Consider the following 21,725-nt stretch of genomic DNA (forward strand, 5'->3'; position numbering starts at 1 on the left):
CCCCCCCGCCCCGCCCCCACAGGGCACAGGGCTCAGAGACACCTCAGACTCTTGCTACCCAAAGTGCAAAGGGCATCAGTTGCTCCTCCAACCCCCCCCCCGCCCAGCAGACCACGTTGTCCAGCCAGCCCCCGGGCCTCCCTGGGGTGCCCAGCACAAAAGTGCAGACACCCACCGGACCCTCAGTCTCAGTTTTCGGAGGTTTTTGCCACTCTAAGGACCCGCAGGCCAGCTGGGCCTTCGGGCAGGACAGAGAGCCCCGGAATCCGACGTGGAGAGCTGCGTGTACGTCCCCATCAGGAGGCGGTCCCCACCTCCGCGGCTCTCCCCTTGCGGGGAGCGGCAGCCCAGCCGGCAGCCGCAGGGCCTCAGGGAAGACACCAGGCTGGGCCCCCGCGGCACAGCGGGGGCACGTCCCCCGCACTCACGCGACTTAGGGACGGCTGCTGGAGACTGCTGCGGCCACCCTGCTGCCGGGTTTCTGGAGGGCTTCCTGGAAGCAGCATCCACACCAAGCCCTTGGAAGGCCCAGGCGACGGAGGAGCCGGTCAGGCAGGGGCCGAGGACGGTGAGAGGCCGGGCGGGAAGGAGCGTGTCAGGCAGGGGCAGAGGACGGTGACCGGCCGGGCGGGGAGGAGCCGGTCAGGCGGGGGCCCAGGACAGTGACGGGCCTGGCCGGGGAGGAGTGCGTCAGGCAGGGGCAGAGGAGACGGGCTGGGTAAGGGTTAGGGTTACAGTTAGGGCACAATTCACAATCCCAAAGACGTGGAAGCGACCCGAGTGCCCATCCATCCAGGAGTGCATCAATAAAATGTGGCGCGTGGACACCACGGAGTGCCATTCGGCTGTGAGGAGCAGCGGTGAGAGGGCGCCTCTCGTGTTCTCCTGGCCAGAGCTGGAACCCGTTCCAGTAAGCCAAGTATCCCAAGAATGGACACACGAGCACCACGTGAGCGCGCTCACCAGCAAATTGGTACGAACGGATGGACGCCTAAGTGGACAGAGAGGAATCACCTTCATCGGGTGGGTGTCGGGCGGGCGGGTGGGGGGAGGGGAGGGGCATACACATCCATTAGGCATGGGGTGGGTGCGCACCGACTGGGGGATGGGCGCACTTGAAGCTCTGACCCGAGGGGGGAGGCTTGGAGAGGGCAAGGCACCCGACCTTAACATTGGTACCCCCACAATACGCTGGAACAACATGAGAGGTATATGAATAAGAACACAGGGGGGGCCGGGCGCGGTGGCTCACGCCTGTAATCCTAGCTCTCTGGGAGGCCGAGGCGGGCGGATTGCTCCAGGTCAGGAGTTCGAAACCAGCCTGAGCAAGAGCGAGACCCCGTCTCTACTAAAAATAGAAAGAAATTAATTGGCCAACTAATATATATAGAAAAACACAGCCGGGCGTGGTGGTGCATGCCTGTAGTCCCAACTACTCGGGAGGCTGAGGCAGCAGGATTGCTTGAGCCCGGAGATTGAGGTTGCTGTGAGCTAGGCTGACGCCATGGCACTCACTCTAGCCTGGGCAGCAAAACGAGACTCTGTCTCAAAAAAAAAAAAAAAAGAACACAGGGGGGAGGGCGGCACGGGCAACACATGTCACCTGAATACTTGTACTCCCATCATCTGCTTGAAAAGAGAGAGAAAAGAAAATGCAATCCTAGAGGTAAGAGACACTTTTTAAAAATAATGAATCCGAAGAGAAAAGTAAAAGGAGGCCTGTGGAGCAGGTCTGGGTGTGACTCCGGATCCCCCAACATCAGGTGCCACCACCAAAGATTCCTGCGTGTAGCCCATAGAACCCCAAAAGCAACGGGATGAGTTCTGGTCACATACTCCCTCAAAATGACATCCTGGCCTTCTTCTGGAACTCCCTCCCCTCTCAGACTCTCAAGGTTTCCTCCAGCGTGTCGGTTCCCACAGAGCAGACCTTTGGTCTGAGACCTGACAGTCCAGATGCCACGCATGCTGCCGCGTGGCGGCGGTGTCGCGGCTTGGGACAAGAGGAGGCCCCACGGTGCGGGCTGGGGCGCCAGGCACCGCGCGGGCGCTGAGGGTGGGGGTGACCCCCACCCCGGGCCGCCGCCGCGCTCCCAGAAAGGGGACAGAACAAGAGGCAAGAAAAAAAAAAAAAAAAAAAAAGGAGCAGCCTGTGGCACCCGGTATTCCCAGGCGGTCTCCCATCCAAGTACTAACCAGGCCCGACCCTGCTTAGCTTCCGAGACCAGACGAGATCGGGGGCGTTCAGGGTGGTGTGGCCCTAGACGGCGGCGGAGGGCGCCCCTGCCCCGCTCGAGAAGCCGAGCCTCTCTGGGCTTCCCCGCCGCCGCCTCCCGCCCCAGGCCCCGCGCCGGGCGGGGCCGGGCCGGCCGGGTCCCGCGGGCTCCCAGGGAGGGGGGTGATGGGCGGGGCGGGGCGGGGCGGGGCGGGGTGGGGGGCTGTCTCTCTATACACACACACACACACACTCACACTCACTCACACTCACACAAGATGCGCCTCCACGGCTGGACTCGCCAAGGTGGAGCCCTCCCAGCCCCCCTCGTCTCCTCGCCCGGCCTCCTTCACCTACCCGCTGCCCACCCCCAGCGCGTCGCTGCCGCTGACTGCGCACGCGCGGGACGCTCGCCCTTTGACCCCAGCCAGGGGCCGCCCTCCCCCACAACCCCTTTCAGCTGCGCCCCCCCCTCGCCCTGTGGGTGGGCTGCCGCCTATTCCCCCGGGCCAGGGCTGGGGCACAGCCAGTGTATGGGGCGTCTCTCTCTGGGGATGTGTCCCATGGGTGGGGTGGGGTGGCGTGGTTTGGGGGGCGCTGAAGAAATCAGTCCCCTCCATCTCCTACCTCTGGAAAACGCCCAAGCCCGTGGAGAACTGCCGGCACCGCTTCGTGGGGGCCGGGACCCTCCTCCGTGTCCTCCTGTGGCCCAGTCCAAGGGGCCTGGGCCTGGCCGGGGCTGCTTTGGACCCCGACCACCCTGGCGTGTGGACTCGCTAAAAATCGGCCATTAGATATTGGATTCCAGCTTCCTGGAGGTCATTTCACTAATGAGTGCACCGGAAAGAGTTTCCTAATCCATCTGTGAGGGTGGCAACTGAAGGAGAATTTTAAAGCTGACAGAATAGGCGAGGGAAGGCATAGGAGATTTCCACACCCAGCAAGGAAGACTTTCCCGAAATGGAAGAAAGAAACGAGCAAACAGAGACACCGGTAGCCCGCCCGGAAAAGAGTCTGCCCCTGAGAGAAAGCACCCTGACCAGGTTCACCCGTGGGTGGGTGGCGAGCTAGCGGCATTCAGAAGAGCGAGGCCCGCAGTCTGTGCGGAAGACACCTGCACTCGGGTGTGTGTGGCGGCGCGATTCACAAGCAGCTCTAGATGTTAAACCAAGGAGAAGCCAGGGAGTTCCCAACGCCCCAGGTGTCCTCAGCCCACGACTGGCTGCTGTGGGAATGCGAAGCCCGGCTCCTTGTCTCAGAGCGGGGTTCCCAGGAGGATCAGGCTGAAGCTGGGACTTGGCCTCAAAGTGTCCCCTCGCATGGCCACCCCCTTCCCCTTCCTGCTCCTCTACTCCTGGTGCCCCTCCATCCAGGGGCCAGACCTTAAAGAGTCACCGCAAGAGAATCCTGGTCCCAAAGGAGCCTTCTGGGGGACCGGTGCTGAGAGAGGTTGTGGGCATGGCCCGCTGGGGCTCTGCCCGACCCAGGGCTGAGAGATGCCACCTCCCAGCTCTGGGTCCCTGCAGGAAGTGTTGGCAAGCACAGGGCCGGTCCTCCAAAGGCCCAGGTGCAGGGAGCCCAGGCCAAGCAGCCTGTGGAAGAAGCCACTTGCCGTGCCACCCCGGGAACAGGACTGCAGGCCCCGGCCCTTCCCACCTCCTCCTCCTCCTCCTCCTCCTCCTCCCCCCCGCCCCGCCCCCACAGGGCACAGGGCTCAGAGACACCTCAGACTCTTGCTACCCAAAGTGCAAAGGGCATCAGTTGCTCCTCCAACCCCCCCCCCCCGCCCAGCAGACCACGTTGTCCAGCCAGCCCCCGGGCCTCCCTGGGGTGCCCAGCACAAAAGTGCAGACACCCACCGGACCCTCAGTCTCAGTTTTCGGAGGTTTTTGCCACTCTAAGGACCCGCAGGCCAGCTGGGCCTTCGGGCAGGACAGAGAGCCCCGGAATCCGACGTGGAGAGCTGCGTGTACGTCCCCATCAGGAGGCGGTCCCCACCTCCGCGGCTCTCCCCTTGCGGGGAGCGGCAGCCCAGCCGGCAGCCGCAGGGCCTCAGGGAAGACACCAGGCTGGGCCCCCGCGGCACAGCGGGGGCACGTCCCCCGCACTCACGCGACTTAGGGACGGCTGCTGGAGACTGCTGCGGCCACCCTGCTGCCGGGTTTCTGGAGGGCTTCCTGGAAGCAGCATCCACACCAAGCCCTTGGAAGGCCCAGGCGGTGGAGGAGCCGGTCAGGCAGGGGCCGAGGACGGTGAGAGGCCGGGCGGGAAGGAGCGTGTCAGGCAGGGGCAGAGGACGGTGACCGGCCGGGCGGGGAGGAGCCGGTCAGGCGGGGGCCCAGGACAGTGACGGGCCTGGCCGGGGAGGAGTGCGTCAGGCAGGGGCAGAGGAGACGGGCTGGGTAAGGGTTAGGGTTACAGTTAGGGCACAATTCACAATCCCAAAGACGTGGAAGCGACCCGAGTGCCCATCCATCCAGGAGTGCATCAATAAAATGTGGCGCGTGGACACCACGGAGTGCCATTCGGCTGTGAGGAGCAGCGGTGAGAGGGCGCCTCTCGTGTTCTCCTGGCCAGAGCTGGAACCCGTTCCAGTAAGCCAGGTAGCCCAAGAATGGACACACGAGCACCACGTGAGCGTGCTCACCAGCAAATTGGTACGAACGGATGGACGCCTAAGTGGACAGAGAGGAATCACCTTCATCGGGTGGGTGTCGGGCGGGTGGGGGGAGGGGAGGGGCATACACATCCATTAGGCATGGGGTGGGTGCGCACCGACTGGGGGATGGGCGCACTTGAAGCTCTGACCCGAGGGGGGAGGCTTGGAGAGGGCAAGGCACCCGACCTTAACATTGGTACCCCCACAATACGCTGGAACAACATGAGAGGTATATGAATAAGAACACAGGGGGGGCCGGGCGCGGTGGCTCACGCCTGTAATCCTAGCTCTCTGGGAGGCCGAGGCGGGCGGATTGCTCCAGGTCAGGAGTTCGAAACCAGCCTGAGCAAGAGCGAGACCCCGTCTCTACTAAAAATAGAAAGAAATTAATTGGCCAACTAATATATATAGAAAAACACAGCCGGGCGTGGTGGTGCATGCCTGTAGTCCCAACTACTCGGGAGGCTGAGGCAGCAGGATTGCTTGAGCCCGGAGATTGAGGTTGCTGTGAGCTAGGCTGACGCCATGGCACTCACTCTAGCCTGGGCAGCAAAACGAGACTCTGTCTCAAAAAAAAAAAAAAAAAAAGAACACAGGGGGGAGGGCGGCACGGGCAACACATGTCACCTGAATACTTGTACTCCCATCATCTGCTTGAAAAGAGAGAGAAAAGAAAATGCAATCCTAGAGGTAAGAGACACTTTTTAAAAATAATGAATCCGAAGAGAAAAGTAAAAGGAGGCCTGTGGAGCAGGTCTGGGTGTGACTCCGGATCCCCCAACATCAGGTGCCACCACCAAAGATTCCTGCGTGTAGCCCATAGAACCCCAAAAGCAACGGGACGAGTTCTGGTCACATACTCCCTCAAAATGACATCCTGGCCTTCTTCTGGAACTCCCTCCCCTCTCAGACTCTCAAGGTTTCCTCCAGCGTGTCGGTTCCCACAGAGCAGACCTTTGGTCTGAGACCTGACAGTCCAGAAGCCACGCATGCTGCCGCGTGGCGGCGGTGTCGCGGCTTGGGACAAGAGGAGGCCCCACGGTGCGGGCTGGGGCGCCAGGCACCGCGGCGGGCGCTGAGGGTGGGGGTGACCCCCGCCCCGGGCCGCCGCCTCGCTCCCAGAAAGGGGACAGAACAAGAGGCAAAAAAAAAAAAAAAAAAAAAAAGCAGCAGCCTGTGGCACCCGGTATTCCCAGGCGGTCTCCCATCCAAGTACTAACCAGGCCCGACCCTGCTTAGCTTCCGAGACCAGACGAGATCGGGGGCGTTCAGGGTGGTGTGGCCCTAGACGGCGGCGGAGGGCGCCCCTGCCCCGCTCGAGAAGCCGAGCCTCTCTGGGCTTCCCCGCCGCCGCCTCCCGCCCCAGGCCCCGCGCCGGGCGGGGCCGGGCCGGCCGGGTCCGGGGGGCTCCCAGGGACGGGGGTGATGGGCGGGGCGGGGCGGGGTGGGGGGCTGTCTCTCTATACACACACACACACACTCACACTCACTCACACTCACACAAGATGCGCCTCCACGGCTGGACTCGCCAATGTGGAGCCCTCCCAGCCCCCCTCGTCTCCTCGCCCGGCCTCCTTCACCTACCCGCTGCCCACCCCCAGCGCGTCGCTGCCGCTGACTGCGCACGCGCGGGACGCTCGCCCTTTGACCCCAGCCAGGGGCCGCCCTCCCCCACAACCCCTTTCAGCTGCGCCCCCCCCTCGCCCTGTGGGTGGGCTGCCGCCTATTCCCCCGGGCCAGGGCTGGGGCACAGCCAGTGTATGGGGCGTCTCTCTCTGGGGATGTGTCCCATGGGTGGGGTGGGGTGGCGTGGTTTGGGGGGCGCTGAAGAAATCAGTCCCCTCCATCTCCTACCTCTGGAAAACGCCCAAGCCCGTGGAGAACTGCCGGCACCGCTTCGTGGGGGCCGGGACCCTCCTCCGTGTCCTCCTGTGGCCCAGTCCAAGGGGCCTGGGCCTGGCCGGGGCTGCTTTGGACCCCGACCACCCTGGCGTGTGGACTCGCTAAAAATCGGCCATTAGATATTGGATTCCAGCTTCCTGGAGGTCATTTCACTAATGAGTGCACCGGAAAGAGTTTCCTAATCCATCTGTGAGGGTGGCAACTGAAGGAGAATTTTAAAGCTGACAGAATAGGCGAGGGAAGGCATAGGAGATTTCCACACCCAGCAAGGAAGACTTTCCCGAAATGGAAGAAAGAAACGAGCAAACAGAGACACCGGTAGCCCGCCCGGAAAAGAGTCTGCCCCTGAGAGAAAGCACCCTGACCAGGTTCACCCGTGGGTGGGTGGCGAGCTAGCGGCATTCAGAAGAGCGAGGCCCGCAGTCTGTGCGGAAGACACCTGCACTCGGGTGTGTGTGGCGGCGCGATTCACAAGCAGCTCTAGATGTTAAACCAAGGAGAAGCCAGGGAGTTCCCAACGCCCCAGGTGTCCTCAGCCCACGACTGGCTGCTGTGGGAATGCGAAGCCCGGCTCCTTGTCTCAGAGCGGGGTTCCCAGGAGGATCAGGCTGAAGCTGGGACTTGGCCTCAAAGTGTCCCCTCGCATGGCCACCCCCTTCCCCTTCCTGCTCCTCTACTCCTGGTGCCCCTCCATCCAGGGGCCAGACCTTAAAGAGTCACCGCAAGAGAATCCTGGTCCCAAAGGAGCCTTCTGGGGGACCGGTGCTGAGAGAGGTTGTGGGCATGGCCCGCTGGGGCTCTGCCCGACCCAGGGCTGAGAGATGCCACCTCCCAGCTCTGGGTCCCTGCAGGAAGTGTTGGCAAGCACAGGGCCGGTCCTCCAAAGGCCCAGGTGCAGGGAGCCCAGGCCAAGCAGCCTGTGGAAGAAGCCACTTGCCGTGCCACCCCGGGAACAGGACTGCAGGCCCCGGCCCTTCCCACCTCCTCCTCCTCCTCCTCCTCCTCCCCCCCGCCCCGCCCCCACAGGGCACAGGGCTCAGAGACACCTCAGACTCTTGCTACCCAAAGTGCAAAGGGCATCAGTTGCTCCTCCAACCCCCCCCCCCGCCCAGCAGACCACGTTGTCCAGCCAGCCCCCGGGCCTCCCTGGGGTGCCCAGCACAAAAGTGCAGACACCCACCGGACCCTCAGTCTCAGTTTTCGGAGGTTTTTGCCACTCTAAGGACCCGCAGGCCAGCTGGGCCTTCGGGCAGGACAGAGAGCCCCGGAATCCGACGTGGAGAGCTGCGTGTACGTCCCCATCAGGAGGCGGTCCCCACCTCCGCGGCTCTCCCCTTGCGGGGAGCGGCAGCCCAGCCGGCAGCCGCAGGGCCTCAGGGAAGACACCAGGCTGGGCCCCCGCGGCACAGCGGGGGCACGTCCCCCGCACTCACGCGACTTAGGGACGGCTGCTGGAGACTGCTGCGGCCACCCTGCTGCCGGGTTTCTGGAGGGCTTCCTGGAAGCAGCATCCACACCAAGCCCTTGGAAGGCCCAGGCGACGGAGGAGCCGGTCAGGCAGGGGCCGAGGACGGTGAGAGGCCGGGCGGGAAGGAGCGTGTCAGGCAGGGGCAGAGGACGGTGACCGGCCGGGCGGGGAGGAGCCGGTCAGGCGGGGGCCCAGGACAGTGACGGGCCTGGCCGGGGAGGAGTGCGTCAGGCAGGGGCAGAGGAGACGGGCTGGGTAAGGGTTAGGGTTACAGTTAGGGCACAATTCACAATCCCAAAGACGTGGAAGCGACCCGAGTGCCCATCCATCCAGGAGTGCATCAATAAAATGTGGCGCGTGGACACCACGGAGTGCCATTCGGCTGTGAGGAGCAGCGGTGAGAGGGCGCCTCTCGTGTTCTCCTGGCCAGAGCTGGAACCCGTTCCAGTAAGCCAAGTATCCCAAGAATGGACACACGAGCACCACGTGAGCGCGCTCACCAGCAAATTGGTACGAACGGATGGACGCCTAAGTGGACAGAGAGGAATCACCTTCATCGGGTGGGTGTCGGGCGGGCGGGTGGGGGGAGGGGAGGGGCATACACATCCATTAGGCATGGGGTGGGTGCGCACCGACTGGGGGATGGGCGCACTTGAAGCTCTGACCCGAGGGGGGAGGCTTGGAGAGGGCAAGGCACCCGACCTTAACATTGGTACCCCCACAATACGCTGGAACAACATGAGAGGTATATGAATAAGAACACAGGGGGGGCCGGGCGCGGTGGCTCACGCCTGTAATCCTAGCTCTCTGGGAGGCCGAGGCGGGCGGATTGCTCCAGGTCAGGAGTTCGAAACCAGCCTGAGCAAGAGCGAGACCCCGTCTCTACTAAAAATAGAAAGAAATTAATTGGCCAACTAATATATATAGAAAAACACAGCCGGGCGTGGTGGTGCATGCCTGTAGTCCCAACTACTCGGGAGGCTGAGGCAGCAGGATTGCTTGAGCCCGGAGATTGAGGTTGCTGTGAGCTAGGCTGACGCCATGGCACTCACTCTAGCCTGGGCAGCAAAACGAGACTCTGTCTCAAAAAAAAAAAAAAAAAAGAACACAGGGGGGAGGGCGGCACGGGCAACACATGTCACCTGAATACTTGTACTCCCATCATCTGCTTGAAAAGAGAGAGAAAAGAAAATGCAATCCTAGAGGTAAGAGACACTTTTTAAAAATAATGAATCCGAAGAGAAAAGTAAAAGGAGGCCTGTGGAGCAGGTCTGGGTGTGACTCCGGATCCCCCAACATCAGGTGCCACCACCAAAGATTCCTGCGTGTAGCCCATAGAACCCCAAAAGCAACGGGACGAGTTCTGGTCACATACTCCCTCAAAATGACATCCTGGCCTTCTTCTGGAACTCCCTCCCCTCTCAGACTCTCAAGGTTTCCTCCAGCGTGTCGGTTCCCACAGAGCAGACCTTTGGTCTGAGACCTGACAGTCCAGAAGCCACGCATGCTGCCGCGTGGCGGCGGTGTCGCGGCTTGGGACAAGAGGAGGCCCCACGGTGCGGGCTGGGGCGCCAGGCACCGCGCGGGCGCTGAGGGTGGGGGTGACCCCCACCCCGGGCCGCCGCCGCGCTCCCAGAAAGGGGACAGAACAAGAGGCAAAAAAAAAAAAAAAAAAAAAAAAGCAGCAGCCTGTGGCACCCGGTATTCCCAGGCGGTCTCCCATCCAAGTACTAACCAGGCCCGACCCTGCTTAGCTTCCGAGACCAGACGAGATCGGGGGCGTTCAGGGTGGTGTGGCCCTAGACGGCGGCGGAGGGCGCCCCTGCCCCGCTCGAGAAGCCGAGCCTCTCTGGGCTTCCCCGCCGCCGCCTCCCGCCCCAGGCCCCGCGCCGGGCGGGGCCGGGCCGGCCGGGTCCGGGGGGCTCCCAGGGACGGGGGTGATGGGCGGGGCGGGGCGGGGTGGGGGGCTGTCTCTCTATACACACACACACACACTCACACTCACTCACACTCACACAAGATGCGCCTCCACGGCTGGACTCGCCAATGTGGAGCCCTCCCAGCCCCCCTCGTCTCCTCGCCCGGCCTCCTTCACCTACCCGCTGCCCACCCCCAGCGCGTCGCTGCCGCTGACTGCGCACGCGCGGGACGCTCGCCCTTTGACCCCAGCCAGGGGCCGCCCTCCCCCACAACCCCTTTCAGCTGCGCCCCCCCCTCGCCCTGTGGGTGGGCTGCCGCCTATTCCCCCGGGCCAGGGCTGGGGCACAGCCAGTGTATGGGGCGTCTCTCTCTGGGGATGTGTCCCATGGGTGGGGTGGGGTGGCGTGGTTTGGGGGGCGCTGAAGAAATCAGTCCCCTCCATCTCCTACCTCTGGAAAACGCCCAAGCCCGTGGAGAACTGCCGGCACCGCTTCGTGGGGGCCGGGACCCTCCTCCGTGTCCTCCTGTGGCCCAGTCCAAGGGGCCTGGGCCTGGCCGGGGCTGCTTTGGACCCCGACCACCCTGGCGTGTGGACTCGCTAAAAATCGGCCATTAGATATTGGATTCCAGCTTCCTGGAGGTCATTTCACTAATGAGTGCACCGGAAAGAGTTTCCTAATCCATCTGTGAGGGTGGCAACTGAAGGAGAATTTTAAAGCTGACAGAATAGGCGAGGGAAGGCATAGGAGATTTCCACACCCAGCAAGGAAGACTTTCCCGAAATGGAAGAAAGAAACGAGCAAACAGAGACACCGGTAGCCCGCCCGGAAAAGAGTCTGCCCCTGAGAGAAAGCACCCTGACCAGGTTCACCCGTGGGTGGGTGGCGAGCTAGCGGCATTCAGAAGAGCGAGGCCCGCAGTCTGTGCGGAAGACACCTGCACTCGGGTGTGTGTGGCGGCGCGATTCACAAGCAGCTCTAGATGTTAAACCAAGGAGAAGCCAGGGAGTTCCCAACGCCCCAGGTGTCCTCAGCCCACGACTGGCTGCTGTGGGAATGCGAAGCCCGGCTCCTTGTCTCAGAGCGGGGTTCCCAGGAGGATCAGGCTGAAGCTGGGACTTGGCCTCAAAGTGTCCCCTCGCATGGCCACCCCCTTCCCCTTCCTGCTCCTCTACTCCTGGTGCCCCTCCATCCAGGGGCCAGACCTTAAAGAGTCACCGCAAGAGAATCCTGGTCCCAAAGGAGCCTTCTGGGGGACCGGTGCTGAGAGAGGTTGTGGGCATGGCCCGCTGGGGCTCTGCCCGACCCAGGGCTGAGAGATGCCACCTCCCAGCTCTGGGTCCCTGCAGGAAGTGTTGGCAAGCACAGGGCCGGTCCTCCAAAGGCCCAGGTGCAGGGAGCCCAGGCCAAGCAGCCTGTGGAAGAAGCCACTTGCCGTGCCACCCCGGGAACAGGACTGCAGGCCCCGGCCCTTCCCACCTCCTCCTCCTCCTCCTCCTCCTCCCCCCCGCCCCGCCCCCACAGGGCACAGGGCTCAGAGACACCTCAGACTCTTGCTACCCAAAGTGCAAAGGGCATCAGTTGCTCCTCCAACCCCCCCCCCCCGCCCAGCAGACCACGTTGTCCAGCCAGCCCCCGGGCCTCCCTGGGGTGCCCAGCACAAAAGTGCAGACACCCACCGGACCCTCAGTCTCAGTTTTCGGAGGTTTTTGCCACTCTAAGGACCCGCAGGCCAGCTGGGCCTTCGGGCAGGACAGAGAGCCCCGGAATCCGACGTGGAGAGCTGCGTGTACGTCCCCATCAGGAGGCGGTCCCCACCTCCGCGGCTCTCCCCTTGCGGGGAGCGGCAGCCCAGCCGGCAGCCGCAGGGCCTCAGGGAAGACACCAGGCTGGGCCCCCGCGGCACAGCGGGGGCACGTCCCCCGCACTCACGCGACTTAGGGACGGCTGCTGGAGACTGCTGCGGCCACCCTGCTGCCGGGTTTCTGGAGGGCTTCCTGGAAGCAGCATCCACACCAAGCCCTTGGAAGGCCCAGGCGACGGAGGAGCCGGTCAGGCAGGGGCCGAGGACGGTGAGAGGCCGGGCGGGAAGGAGCGTGTCAGGCAGGGGCAGAGGACGGTGACCGGCCGGGCGGGGAGGAGCCGGTCAGGCGGGGGCCCAGGACAGTGACGGGCCTGGCCGGGGAGGAGTGCGTCAGGCAGGGGCAGAGGAGACGGGCTGGGTAAGGGTTAGGGTTACAGTTAGGGCACAATTCACAATCCCAAAGACGTGGAAGCGACCCGAGTGCCCATCCATCCAGGAGTGCATCAATAAAATGTGGCGCGTGGACACCACGGAGTGCCATTCGGCTGTGAGGAGCAGCGGTGAGAGGGCGCCTCTCGTGTTCTCCTGGCCAGAGCTGGAACCCGTTCCAGTAAGCCAAGTATCCCAAGAATGGACACACGAGCACCACGTGAGCGCGCTCACCAGCAAATTGGTACGAACGGATGGACGCCTAAGTGGACAGAGAGGAATCACCTTCATCGGGTGGGTGTCGGGCGGGCGGGTGGGGGGAGGGGAGGGGCATACACATCCATTAGGCATGGGGTGGGTGCGCACCGACTGGGGGATGGGCGCACTTGAAGCTCTGACCCGAGGGGGGAGGCTTGGAGAGGGCAAGGCACCCGACCTTAACATTGGTACCCCCACAATACGCTGGAACAACATGAGAGGTATATGAATAAGAACACAGGGGGGGCCGGGCGCGGTGGCTCACGCCTGTAATCCTAGCTCTCTGGGAGGCCGAGGCGGGCGGATTGCTCCAGGTCAGGAGTTCGAAACCAGCCTGAGCAAGAGCGAGACCCCGTCTCTACTAAAAATAGAAAGAAATTAATTGGCCAACTAATATATATAGAAAAACACAGCCGGGCGTGGTGGTGCATGCCTGTAGTCCCAACTACTCGGGAGGCTGAGGCAGCAGGATTGCTTGAGCCCGGAGATTGAGGTTGCTGTGAGCTAGGCTGACGCCATGGCACTCACTCTAGCCTGGGCAGCAAAACGAGACTCTGTCTCAAAAAAAAAAAAAAAAAAGAACACAGGGGGGAGGGCGGCACGGGCAACACATGTCACCTGAATACTTGTACTCCCATCATCTGCTTGAAAAGAGAGAGAAAAGAAAATGCAATCCTAGAGGTAAGAGACACTTTTTAAAAATAATGAATCCGAAGAGAAAAGTAAAAGGAGGCCTGTGGAGCAGGTCTGGGTGTGACTCCGGATCCCCCAACATCAGGTGCCACCACCAAAGATTCCTGCGTGTAGCCCATAGAACCCCAAAAGCAACGGGACGAGTTCTGGTCACATACTCCCTCAAAATGACATCCTGGCCTTCTTCTGGAACTCCCTCCCCTCTCAGACTCTCAAGGTTTCCTCCAGCGTGTCGGTTCCCACAGAGCAGACCTTTGGTCTGAGACCTGACAGTCCAGAAGCCACGCATGCTGCCGCGTGGCGGCGGTGTCGCGGCTTGGGACAAGAGGAGGCCCCACGGTGCGGGCTGGGGCGCCAGGCACCGCGCGGGCGCTGAGGGTGGGGGTGACCCCCACCCCGGGCCGCCGCCGCGCTCCCAGAAAGGGGACAGAACAAGAGGCAAAAAAAAAAAAAAAAAAAAAAAGCAGCAGCCTGTGGCACCCGGTATTCCCAGGCGGTCTCCCATCCAAGTACTAACCAGGCCCGACCCTGCTTAGCTTCCGAGACCAGACGAGATCGGGGGCGTTCAGGGTGGTGTGGCCCTAGACGGCGGCGGAGGGCGCCCCTGCCCCGCTCGAGAAGCCGAGCCTCTCTGGGCTTCCCCGCCGCCGCCTCCCGCCCCAGGCCCCGCGCCGGGCGGGGCCGGGCCGGCCGGGTCCGGGGGGCTCCCAGGGACGGGGGTGATGGGCGGGGCGGGGCGGGGTGGGGGGCTGTCTCTCTATACACACACACACACACTCACACTCACTCACACTCACACAAGATGCGCCTCCACGGCTGGACTCGCCAATGTGGAGCCCTCCCAGCCCCCCTCGTCTCCTCGCCCGGCCTCCTTCACCTACCCGCTGCCCACCCCCAGCGCGTCGCTGCCGCTGACTGCGCACGCGCGGGACGCTCGCCCTTTGACCCCAGCCAGGGGCCGCCCTCCCCCACAACCCCTTTCAGCTGCGCCCCCCCCTCGCCCTGTGGGTGGGCTGCCGCCTATTCCCCCGGGCCAGGGCTGGGGCACAGCCAGTGTATGGGGCGTCTCTCTCTGGGGATGTGTCCCATGGGTGGGGTGGGGTGGCGTGGTTTGGGGGGCGCTGAAGAAATCAGTCCCCTCCATCTCCTACCTCTGGAAAACGCCCAAGCCCGTGGAGAACTGCCGGCACCGCTTCGTGGGGGCCGGGACCCTCCTCCGTGTCCTCCTGTGGCCCAGTCCAAGGGGCCTGGGCCTGGCCGGGGCTGCTTTGGACCCCGACCACCCTGGCGTGTGGACTCGCTAAAAATCGGCCATTAGATATTGGATTCCAGCTTCCTGGAGGTCATTTCACTAATGAGTGCACCGGAAAGAGTTTCCTAATCCATCTGTGAGGGTGGCAACTGAAGGAGAATTTTAAAGCTGACAGAATAGGCGAGGGAAGGCATAGGAGATTTCCACACCCAGCAAGGAAGACTTTCCCGAAATGGAAGAAAGAAACGAGCAAACAGAGACACCGGTAGCCCGCCCGGAAAAGAGTCTGCCCCTGAGAGAAAGCACCCTGACCAGGTTCACCCGTGGGTGGGTGGCGAGCTAGCGGCATTCAGAAGAGCGAGGCCCGCAGTCTGTGCGGAAGACACCTGCACTCGGGTGTGTGTGGCGGCGCGATTCACAAGCAGCTCTAGATGTTAAACCAAGGAGAAGCCAGGGAGTTCCCAACGCCCCAGGTGTCCTCAGCCCACGACTGGCTGCTGTGGGAATGCGAAGCCCGGCTCCTTGTCTCAGAGCGGGGTTCCCAGGAGGATCAGGCTGAAGCTGGGACTTGGCCTCAAAGTGTCCCCTCGCATGGCCACCCCCTTCCCCTTCCTGCTCCTCTACTCCTGGTGCCCCTCCATCCAGGGGCCAGACCTTAAAGAGTCACCGCAAGAGAATCCTGGTCCCAAAGGAGCCTTCTGGGGGACCGGTGCTGAGAGAGGTTGTGGGCATGGCCCGCTGGGGCTCTGCCCGACCCAGGGCTGAGAGATGCCACCTCCCAGCTCTGGGTCCCTGCAGGAAGTGTTGGCAAGCACAGGGCCGGTCCTCCAAAGGCCCAGGTGCAGGGAGCCCAGGCCAAGCAGCCTGTGGAAGAAGCCACATGCCGTGCCACCCCGGGAACAGGACTGCAGGCCCCGGCCCTTCCCACCTCCTCCTCCTCCTCCTCCTCCTCCCCCCCGCCCCGCCCCCACAGGGCACAGGGCTCAGAGACACCTCAGACTCTTGCTACCCAAAGTGCAAAGGGCATCAGTTGCTCCTCCAACCCCCCCCCCCCCCCCCCCCGCCCAGCAGACCACGTTGTCCAGCCAGCCCCCGGGCCTCCCTGGGGTGCCCAGCACAAAAGTGCAGACACCCACCGGACCCTCAGTCTCAGTTTTCGGAGGTTTTTGCCACTCTAAGGACCCGCAGGCCAGCTGGGCCTTCGGGCAGGACAGAGAGCCCCGGAATCCGACGTGGAGAGCTGCGTGTACGTCCCCATCAGGAGGCGGTCCCCACCTCCGCGGCTCTCCCCTTGCGGGGAGCGGCAGCCCAGCCGGCAGCCGCAGGGCCTCAGGGAAGACACCAGGCTGGGCCCCCGCGGCACAGCGGGGGCACGTCCCCCGCACTCACGCGACTTAGGGACGGCTGCTGGAGACTGCTGCGGCCACCCTGCTGCCGGGTTTCTGGAGGGCTTCCTGGAAGCAGCATCCACACCAAGCCCTTGGAAGGCCCAGGCGACGGAGGAGCCGGTCAGGCAGGGGCCGAGGACGGTGAGAGGCCGGGCGGGAAGGAGCGTATCAGGCAGGGGCAGAGGACGGTGACTGGCCGGGCGGGGAGGAGCCGGTCAGGCGGGGGCCCAGGACAGTGACGGGCCTGGCCGGGGAGGAGTGCGTCAGGCAGGGGCAGAGGAGACGGGCTGGGTAAGGGTTAGGGTTACAGTTAGGGCACAATTCACAATCCCAAAGACGTGGAAGCGACCCGAGTGCCCATCCATCCAGGAGTGCATCAATAAAATGTGGCGTGTGGACACCACGGAGTGCCATTCGGCTGTGAGGAGCAGCGGTGAGAGGGCGCCTCTCGTGTTCTCCTGGCCAGAGCTGGAACCCGTTCCAGTAAGCCAAGTATCCCAAGAATGGACACACGAGCACCACGTGAGCGTGCTCACCAGCAAATTGGTACGAACGGATGGACGCCTAAGTGGACAGAGAGGAATCACCTTCATCGGGTGGGTGTCGGGCGGGCGGGTGGGGGGAGGGGAGGGGCATACACATCCATTAGGCATGGGGTGGGTGCGCACCGACTGGGGGATGGGCGCACTTGAAGCTCTGACCCGAGGGGGGAGGCTTGGAGAGGGCAAGGCACCCGACCTTAACATTGGTACCCCCACAATACGCTGGAACAACATGAGAGGTATATGAATAAGAACACAGGGGGGGCCGGGCGCGGTGGCTCACGCCTGTAATCCTAGCTCTCTGGGAGGCCGAGGCGGGCGGATTGCTCCAGGTCAGGAGTTCGAAACCAGCCTGAGCAAGAGCGAGACCCCGTCTCTACTAAAAATAGAAAGAAATTAATTGGCCAACTAATATATATAGAAAAACACAGCCGGGCGTGGTGGTGCATGCCTGTAGTCCCAACTACTCGGGAGGCTGAGGCAGCAGGATTGCTTGAGCCCGGAGATTGAGGTTGCTGTGAGCTAGGCTGACGCCATGGCACTCACTCTAGCCTGGGCAGCAAAACGAGACTCTGTCTCAAAAAAAAAAAAAAAAAAGAACACAGGGGGGAGGGCGGCACGGGCAACACATGTCACCTGAATACTTGTACTCCCATCATCTGCTTGAAAAGAGAGAGAAAAGAAAATGCAATCCTAGAGGTAAGAGACACTTTTTAAAAATAATGAATCCGAAGAGAAAAGTAAAAGGAGGCCTGTGGAGCAGGTCTGGGTGTGACTCCGGATCCCCCAACATCAGGTGCCACCACCAAAGATTCCTGCGTGTAGCCCATAGAACCCCAAAAGCAACGGGACGAGTTCTGGTCACATACTCCCTCAAAATGACATCCTGGCCTTCTTCTGGAACTCCCTCCCCTCTCAGACTCTCAAGGTTTCCTCCAGCGTGTCGGTTCCCACAGAGCAGACCTTTGGTCTGAGACCTGACAGTCCAGAAGCCACGCATGCTGCCGCGTGGCGGCGGTGTCGCGGCTTGGGACAAGAGGAGGCCCCACGGTGCGGGCTGGGGCGCCAGGCACCGCGCGGGCGCTGAGGGTGGGGGTGACCCCCACCCCGGGCCGCCGCCGCGCTCCCAGAAAGGGGACAGAACAAGAGGCAAGAAAAAAAAAAAAAAAAAAAAAGGAGCAGCCTGTGGCACCCGGTATTCCCAGGCGGTCTCCCATCCAAGTACTAACCAGGCCCGACCCTGCTTAGCTTCCGAGACCAGACGAGATCGGGGGCGTTCAGGGTGGTGTGGCCCTAGACGGCGGCGGAGGGCGCCCCTGCCCCGCTCGAGAAGCCGAGCCTCTCTGGGCTTCCCCGCCGCCGCCTCCCGCCCCAGGCCCCGCGCCGGGCGGGGCCGGGCCGGCCGGGTCCGGGGGGCTCCCAGGGACGGGGGTGATGGGCGGGGCGGGGCGGGGTGGGGGGCTGTCTCTCTATACACACACACACACACTCACACTCACTCACACTCACACAAGATGCGCCTCCACGGCTGGACTCGCCAAGGTGGAGCCCTCCCAGCCCCCCTCGTCTCCTCGCCCGGCCTCCTTCACCTACCCGCTGCCCACCCCCAGCGCGTCGCTGCCGCTGACTGCGCACGCGCGGGACGCTCGCCCTTTGACCCCAGCCAGGGGCCGCCCTCCCCCACAACCCCTTTCAGCTGCGCCCCCCCCTCGCCCTGTGGGTGGGCTGCCGCCTATTCCCCCGGGCCAGGGCTGGGGCACAGCCAGTGTATGGGGCGTCTCTCTCTGGGGATGTGTCCCATGGGTGGGGTGGGGTGGCGTGGTTTGGGGGGCGCTGAAGAAATCAGTCCCCTCCATCTCCTACCTCTGGAAAACGCCCAAGCCCGTGGAGAACTGCCGGCACCGCTTCGTGGGGGCCGGGACCCTCCTCCGTGTCCTCCTGTGGCCCAGTCCAAGGGGCCTGGGCCTGGCCGGGGCTGCTTTGGACCCCGACCACCCTGGCGTGTGGACTCGCTAAAAATCGGCCATTAGATATTGGATTCCAGCTTCCTGGAGGTCATTTCACTAATGAGTGCACCGGAAAGAGTTTCCTAATCCATCTGTGAGGGTGGCAACTGAAGGAGAATTTTAAAGCTGACAGAATAGGCGAGGGAAGGCATAGGAGATTTCCACACCCAGCAAGGAAGACTTTCCCGAAATGGAAGAAAGAAACGAGCAAACAGAGACACCGGTAGCCCGCCCGGAAAAGAGTCTGCCCCTGAGAGAAAGCACCCTGACCAGGTTCACCCGTGGGTGGGTGGCGAGCTAGCGGCATTCAGAAGAGCGAGGCCCGCAGTCTGTGCGGAAGACACCTGCACTCGGGTGTGTGTGGCGGCGCGATTCACAAGCAGCTCTAGATGTTAAACCAAGGAGAAGCCAGGGAGTTCCCAACGCCCCAGGTGTCCTCAGCCCACGACTGGCTGCTGTGGGAATGCGAAGCCCGGCTCCTTGTCTCAGAGCGGGGTTCCCAGGAGGATCAGGCTGAAGCTGGGACTTGGCCTCAAAGTGTCCCCTCGCATGGCCACCCCCTTCCCCTTCCTGCTCCTCTACTCCTGGTGCCCCTCCATCCAGGGGCCAGACCTTAAAGAGTCACCGCAAGAGAATCCTGGTCCCAAAGGAGCCTTCTGGGGGACCGGTGCTGAGAGAGGTTGTGGGCATGGCCCGCTGGGGCTCTGCCCGACCCAGGGCTGAGAGATGCCACCTCCCAGCTCTGGGTCCCTGCAGGAAGTGTTGGCAAGCACAGGGCCGGTCCTCCAAAGGCCCAGGTGCAGGGAGCCCAGGCCAAGCAGCCTGTGGAAGAAGCCACATGCCGTGCCACCCCGGGAACAGGACTGCAGGCCCCGGCCCTTCCCACCTCCTCCTCCTCCTCCTCCTCCTCCCCCCCGCCCCGCCCCCACAGGGCACAGGGCTCAGAGACACCTCAGACTCTTGCTACCCAAAGTGCAAAGGGCATCAGTTGCTCCTCCAACCCCGCCCAGCAGACCACGTTGTCCAGCCAGCCCCCGGGCCTCCCTGGGGTGCCCAGCACAAAAGTGCAGACACCCACCGGACCCTCAGTCTCAGTTTTCGGAGGTTTTTGCCACTCTAAGGACCCGCAGGCCAGCTGGGCCTTCGGGCAGGACAGAGAGCCCCGGAATCCGACGTGGAGAGCTGCGTGTACGTCCCCATCAGGAGGCGGTCCCCACCTCCGCGGCTCTCCCCTTGCGGGGAGCGGCAGCCCAGCCGGCAGCCGCAGGGCCTCAGGGAAGACACCAGGCTGGGCCCCCGCGGCACAGCGGGGGCACGTCCCCCGCACTCACGCGACTTAGGGACGGCTGCTGGAGACTGCTGCGGCCACCCTGCTGCCGGGTTTCTGGAGGGCTTCCTGGAAGCAGCATCCACACCAAGCCCTTGGAAGGCCCAGGCGACGGAGGAGCCGGTCAGGCAGGGGCCGAGGACGGTGAGAGGCCGGGCGGGAAGGAGCGTGTCAGGCAGGGGCAGAGGACGGTGACCGGCCGGGCGGGGAGGAGCCGGTCAGGCGGGGGCCCAGGACAGTGACGGGCCTGGCCGGGGAGGAGTGCGTCAGGCAGGGGCAGAGGAGACGGGCTGGGTAAGGGTTAGGGTTACAGTTAGGGCACAATTCACAATCCCAAAGACGTGGAAGCGACCCGAGTGCCCATCCATCCAGGAGTGCATCAATAAAATGTGGCGCGTGGACACCACGGAGTGCCATTCGGCTGTGAGGAGCAGCGGTGAGAGGGCGCCTCTCGTGTTCTCCTGGCCAGAGCTGGAACCCGTTCCAGTAAGCCAGGTAGCCCAAGAATGGACACACGAGCACCACGTGAGCGTGCTCACCAGCAAATTGGTACGAACGGATGGACGCCTAAGTGGACAGAGAGGAATCACCTTCATCGGGTGGGTGTCGGGCGGGTGGGGGGAGGGGAGGGGCATACACATCCATTAGGCATGGGGTGGGTGCGCACCGACTGGGGGATGGGCGCACTTGAAGCTCTGACCCGAGGGGGGAGGCTTGGAGAGGGCAAGGCACCCGACCTTAACATTGGTACCCCCACAATACGCTGGAACAACATGAGAGGTATATGAATAAGAACACAGGGGGGGCCGGGCGCGGTGGCTCACGCCTGTAATCCTAGCTCTCTGGGAGGCCGAGGCGGGCGGATTGCTCCAGGTCAGGAGTTCGAAACCAGCCTGAGCAAGAGCGAGACCCCGTCTCTACTAAAAATAGAAAGAAATTAATTGGCCAACTAATATATATAGAAAAACACAGCCGGGCGTGGTGGTGCATGCCTGTAGTCCCAACTACTCGGGAGGCTGAGGCAGCAGGATTGCTTGAGCCCGGAGATTGAGGTTGCTGTGAGCTAGGCTGACGCCATGGCACTCACTCTAGCCTGGGCAGCAAAACGAGACTCTGTCTCAAAAAAAAAAAAAAAAAAAGAACACAGGGGGGAGGGCGGCACGGGCAACACATGTCACCTGAATACTTGTACTCCCATCATCTGCTTGAAAAGAGAGAGAAAAGAAAATGCAATCCTAGAGGTAAGAGACACTTTTTAAAAATAATGAATCCGAAGAGAAAAGTAAAAGGAGGCCTGTGGAGCAGGTCTGGGTGTGACTCCGGATCCCCCAACATCAGGTGCCACCACCAAAGATTCCTGCGTGTAGCCCATAGAACCCCAAAAGCAACGGGACGAGTTCTGGTCACATACTCCCTCAAAATGACATCCTGGCCTTCTTCTGGAACTCCCTCCCCTCTCAGACTCTCAAGGTTTCCTCCAGCGTGTCGGTTCCCACAGAGCAGACCTTTGGTCTGAGACCTGACAGTCCAGAAGCCACGCATGCTGCCGCGTGGCGGCGGTGTCGCGGCTTGGGACAAGAGGAGGCCCCACGGTGCGGGCTGGGGCGCCAGGCACCGCGGCGGGCGCTGAGGGTGGGGGTGACCCCCGCCCCGGGCCGCCGCCTCGCTCCCAGAAAGGGGACAGAACAAGAGGCAAAAAAAAAAAAAAAAAAAAAAAGCAGCAGCCTGTGGCACCCGGTATTCCCAGGCGGTCTCCCATCCAAGTACTAACCAGGCCCGACCCTGCTTAGCTTCCGAGACCAGACGAGATCGGGGGCGTTCAGGGTGGTGTGGCCCTAGACGGCGGCGGAGGGCGCCCCTGCC

The 21,725-nt window shown here is 62.8% G+C and overlaps 6 non-coding genes across 6 annotated transcripts; all 6 read right to left on the reverse strand.

The window, feature by feature from the left end:
- Positions 1-2,147: 2,147 nt before the first annotated feature.
- Positions 2,148-2,266, reverse strand: LOC142866265 (5S ribosomal RNA). Its single transcript, XR_012916306.1, has one exon. It is a non-coding gene; the product is annotated as a 5S ribosomal RNA (ribosomal RNA).
- Positions 2,267-6,045: 3,779 nt separating this feature from the next.
- Positions 6,046-6,164, reverse strand: LOC142866266 (5S ribosomal RNA). The gene has a single exon (XR_012916307.1). It is a non-coding gene; the product is annotated as a 5S ribosomal RNA (ribosomal RNA).
- A 3,766-nt stretch (positions 6,165-9,930) lies between these two features.
- LOC142866267 (5S ribosomal RNA) lies at positions 9,931-10,049 on the reverse strand. Its single transcript, XR_012916308.1, has one exon. It is a non-coding gene; the product is annotated as a 5S ribosomal RNA (ribosomal RNA).
- A 3,766-nt stretch (positions 10,050-13,815) lies between these two features.
- On the reverse strand, positions 13,816-13,934 carry LOC142866268 (5S ribosomal RNA). Its single transcript, XR_012916309.1, has one exon. It is a non-coding gene; the product is annotated as a 5S ribosomal RNA (ribosomal RNA).
- A 3,775-nt stretch (positions 13,935-17,709) lies between these two features.
- LOC142866269 (5S ribosomal RNA) lies at positions 17,710-17,828 on the reverse strand. Its single transcript, XR_012916310.1, has one exon. It is a non-coding gene; the product is annotated as a 5S ribosomal RNA (ribosomal RNA).
- Positions 17,829-21,584: 3,756 nt separating this feature from the next.
- LOC142866270 (5S ribosomal RNA) lies at positions 21,585-21,703 on the reverse strand. The gene has a single exon (XR_012916311.1). It is a non-coding gene; the product is annotated as a 5S ribosomal RNA (ribosomal RNA).
- Positions 21,704-21,725: the final 22 nt, after the last annotated feature.

Source organism: Microcebus murinus, unplaced genomic scaffold, assembly GCF_040939455.1.
Source record: "Microcebus murinus isolate Inina unplaced genomic scaffold, M.murinus_Inina_mat1.0 scaf002_hap2_Mmur4.0, whole genome shotgun sequence".
Lineage (NCBI taxonomy): Eukaryota > Metazoa > Chordata > Mammalia > Primates > Cheirogaleidae > Microcebus > Microcebus murinus.